Here is a 5,174-nt window from a genome sequence, read left to right on the forward strand (position 1 = left end):
TCAACCTTCTGATCTCTAAATTTAATCAATTCAGTATGCTATTTGGTGTGACAAATTTGGGGGATTAAAGTTTGTAGTAAATAAGTGAATCTTGCCAATTGTGAAATTAAAAGTTATCATGAAGTACGTGTATTTGATCATCTACTAACTACAGTGTCTACGTGAAGATTTGGATTAATTCAATCATTTCAATTACTACTACGTCAAGTGGGATGGTGAAATTATTCCAATTAGTTGCATTTCACTTAAAACTATATGTTTTAATTTATATATATATATATGTTTGGTTGTATGAGTTGGGGTTCTGTTGAGAGTGGTTTTATAGTTCTACATTTGTCACATATATACTCAAATTAGCCTCATTTCATCATTTGACAAATTTATCTATTGTTGAACCTGACAAATAACTAATTGCCAATAACCAAACAACTAATGGCCAAAAACATCAGTTTTTTCTCCATTATGATGTTTTATTTTCTTTTGGTCTAAACTGGTGACAATACAAACTACTGACATCAAAGAACTGAAAACTCAACAACTGTTTCACAAACTATTGAAGATTCAAAATGCTGAAGAAAAACAACTGATGACTCAAACATCAGTTGTTAGAACAAAAATCAGCAGTTAACATAGGATTCTATATAGGTATTTTTCTGTGTTTAGTTCATCAGTAGTTTGTAACTGTCTTTGTTGGCCGCCACTATCACCTTTAGCTCATCAGTAGTTTTATACTTGTATAAAATAAAGATGAGAGACTCATCTTCGTTAACATTTTTTCATGTCATAATACTCACCTGAATCATGTATTTTCATACGAGAAAAATTAATGTGAATGATGAGCTAAGGTTGAGGGGAGCAATAGATTGTAATCATTCGATTATAGATAATTCAAAGTTATTCTTCCATATGAAACCTACTATTTAGCTCACATAAATTTCGTTGATTAACCTGTTAATTTTTTAGAATAATTGAAGTTGCAATTCAAATATGATTTCAGTTAAAGTCATACTAATCCATTAAAATGATTAGATCTGTTGTTTACTGTTTCATTGATTATGATTTGTGTTCTAATAGCATAGATTATTAGATCTGCAATCCTAAAAATTGGTATCAGAGCTAGATTCAATGCATTTGATCTCATAATCAATTTAGTATCATAGATCTAAACACAATTTGATATTTCCATTTGTGGATTCAAAAAGGATCAAAATCTGTTTCATAGACTATTATTGTTAAGAAACCAATTGAATGGAAAATCATGCCGTTCGTACAAGATCCTAACAACACTGGTTCAACCTCCAAACCACCAATGTTGGTTCGAGGTCAATTTAATATATGGGATAAAAGAATGCTCCACCTTCTATGCAGCCAAAACACTGGTTGTTGGAGATCTGTAAAATCTGTTTCATACTCTGTTATTATTGAGAAACCAATTGAATTGAGAATCATGTCGTTTGTACAAGATTCTCACAACACTCGTTCAACCTCCAAACCATCAATGTTGGTTTGAGGTCAGTATAATATATGGGCTCACCATCTATGCATCCAAAACACTGGTTGTTTGAGCTCTATAGTTCATGGGCCGCATTCCCTTAAAACTGTTGATCCATTGGATGGAAACGAAATAATCAAAAAGGATCGTATAGATTTTATGAGCAGGCTCTGCATAAATTTGAATTGGATGCCAAATCACATGCTATTCTAGACATGGCAATTCCAAATGAAATTTATGGTGGATTAATTCATCACAAGTGTGCTAAGGCTTTGTGGGATGTACTGAAAGAATTGAAGGTACCCCACAAATTCTGGAAAATACTCGTGAAATTGTCACGCAGCAGTATAAAGCATTTTGTCACTTAAGAATTGACAATGGTTGATGTTACCTTCACAAACTCTACTCTTAACAACCAATATCTGAGATCACTTCTAGAAAGTTAGGACACTCATTTTATCATACTTAGAACTTTACCAAACTTTCAAGATCTGAGTCTGACTACTCTTCATGGTATGTTTCTTACCTTTGAAAGAGAGATAAACCAAAAGAAGTTGATTGCTACTGTTAAACTGCTAACGATTTTACCATAGGATCAACACTTCTATGTCAAAAGACTCAATCTGTCCAAACTGTTGACCAAAGTTAAGACTACCAGATTGACATAACAACTGGTATTTGTTCAACTATTGATAATCAAGAAAATTTTGCTCAAGAGAACTCTGCACATGTCTCTGACAACCTTTCATTCACCATGGAAGAATTGCAATACATAGATCCAACTGATTTGAAATAAATGGAAATTTTAAACTTCTTGGCATTGCTTACAGTCAAGAGAAACAAGTTCTACAAAAGGACAGGAAGGAAGTTTCCTGCATATGTAATAAGACAAAACTGGGTTATGATAAGGAGAAAATGACATGTCACAAGTGTGTCAAGATAGGACACTTTGTACGCAAATGTAGATGCCAGTCAATACAAAGTCATAATCATGTTCAGCCTATAATAACCTAACCAAGTTCACCTCTGCATCCTCACTCACGGTCTCAATCTTTCAATAACCTCTCGACATCACACTTTTCTCAAACCTCAAATATGCCAACTACGATTCCTCAATATCATTATCAATATTCACTCATACCTCAACAAGTGCAGCAGATGCAATTTTTTCAACCTCTTGTTATGCAACCCATTAACACACATGTTATGCCAAATCATGTTGCCATAAATGTATCAACTTTAGTTAGTCAAGATAACTCCAAGACAAGTTTCTTTACTCAAGAATTTATCAATTGGAGTAGTCTACCTGAAGAAATGAATACCAAAGATCTAGCTTTGGTGTTTATAGGAGAAGAAACATCTGAGGATAAAGAATTGGAGAATAGTTTCACCAATGATATTCTTTTAAGTACTGAAGATAAGTGGAGAATATTTGATGTAGCAACACATGAGAACTGTCAAAATTTATGTTCTAATAGTTAGATCATTGCATTTTCAAATATCAAACTAGCAAGCATATAACTGATTAAACAAGCTGCTAAAATTGAATCAGAAGTTTCAAAAATCTAAAAGTGACATGAATGTCAAATTGCATGAAAAAGAAAAAGAGATTTCGAAATTAAAAATGCCTTGTCAGATAAAAATACTTTTGAAGAAGATTTATTGAAAAAAAAACAATGCATGTAGCAAAACATTATAACAAAATCAAGTGAATTATGGTAAATGGATTGAATCAAGAAAAGGATTTCAAATGTTGCTAAGTAAGCAATTAAGTAGCAATTTGATGTTTGGTATTAAATATAATCATGTTGAACAACCTCAAACTTATAATCCAGTAACTCCTCAAAATTGTGTTGATGAACTTGAGGAATAAGTAATTTTTCCAAACCAAGTCTCATATATTGTTTTACCAAATGTGGTTCCACTAAAACTTGCTAATCAATATTAAATGGGGAACGAGTATCAAACAACTGATGCATCACAAAAGTTTAAATCAATTTCACTTACTGATTTAAGTAATCAAAAATCAGTCGTAGATCAAAATCATTCAGAAGTTTCTCAAAACTTGAATGTATTGCCCAAGATCCCATTCCAATATGGTATTGGGAAATGGTATCAAACAACTTATTCACTCGATGGAATCAATGAGATTAACATCACTACCTTGGATGATCAAAAGCTAAAAGTTGATCACAATCCATCAGTATATTTAGAAACAACTGATAATTAACTCAAAACAACTGATGTAAACATCACAACAGTTTTTTCAACTGAAAAAGCTAATGCATCAAGGTCATCCGCAGTTTCAAAGAAGAGTGAATTAAAAAAAATAGTAGCAACTACTCCCGTATTTGTTCCTAGATCAGTTGTATCTCAAGTCAAGAATAGTGCATCTAATAATAATCAAGTTGAACTTCATCCAACTTCTGTACCTGGATACAACTCTCCAAGAACAGTAGTTGTCAACGGATTGAGTGTAGCTAAATAGAACAAATCAAGAAATGTTCAAAAGAAACCATGTTGGCAAATCCATGTGATGTATGTAAAAAGAACAATCATCTAACAGAGGATTGAATATTTTTTAAAAGATGTTCATCACCAGAAAATTGTTGAAACATTTGATGTCTTCATTAAAAATCAATGTCCCACACTCAAGAAGAAAGTTCAGTTTGAAACCTTTGAAACACATGTTACTTTGGCTCTAAAGAACATTCTTAGTTCAAGAATTGTTTAAGTAACAGATGCTCGCCCAACACGCATCTCTCCTCACAAAATTTTTGTTCAGATTAATTCATCAGCAATTTCACAAAGTGCTGAGATCATGATGCTAATGGAAAGTCAAAAACATTTGATGAATCTTGTATAGAATATTCAATAGAAAATTGATTTGTCTTCTTCAAATGAGCAACCCAAGACCAACATGGATTGGGTTAAACCTACTAACTAATTTCCTTTATATGTGCAGAGAGCTTTCACATTCATGGAAAGTCTATGGTATGTGGACAGTGGAGGCTCTAGGCATATGATAGGGAACAGGTCTCTCCTTTCTGAATTAAAACACACAGAGGAGGAGCTGTGTCCGTTGGAAATGATGAGAAAGGAGGTGTTTCGACTCAGGTAAGGTAGAAGCTGGTAAGTTGACTTTTGAAAATTTCAATATAATTGACAATCTAAAATTCAGTTTGTTGAGTGTATCATAAATGTGTGATAAAGGATATGATGCTTTCTTTACTGAGAAAACATGTAAAATTGTCAATTCAGTTTGTGCAATACAAATTGAAAAACTGATTGCAGAGAACACCTTGTTAACAGCAAACAGGAGTGGCAATGTCTATGTTGTGGACATGCATAAGGATTACAATATTCCAATTGCAACATACTTTCTTAGTAGAGCATCAACCAAAGAAACAGATTTATGGCACATGAGATTAGGTCATGTTAATATACAATTAATTAATAATCTAACCAAGAAACACCTAGTTAGAGGCCTACCTGTCAAAGAATATGTCTGTGACAAAAACTGTGTTGCTTGTTTAAAAGGGAAACAACACAATGTCTCATATAAATCCATAGATGAGTCTAAAACTATTGCTTATTTTAATCTCTTGCACATGGACCTTTTTGGACCAGTTAGAATACTGATTCTTGAAAAGAAAAGGTATTGTCGTTTGATTGTAGATGA

The sequence above is a fragment of the Bidens hawaiensis genome, unplaced genomic scaffold, assembly GCF_021521415.1.
Source record: "Bidens hawaiensis isolate Kalapana, Puna unplaced genomic scaffold, B.hawaiensis_p1.1 tig00020427_1, whole genome shotgun sequence".
In the NCBI taxonomy this organism is placed as follows: Eukaryota; Viridiplantae; Streptophyta; class Magnoliopsida; order Asterales; family Asteraceae; genus Bidens; species Bidens hawaiensis.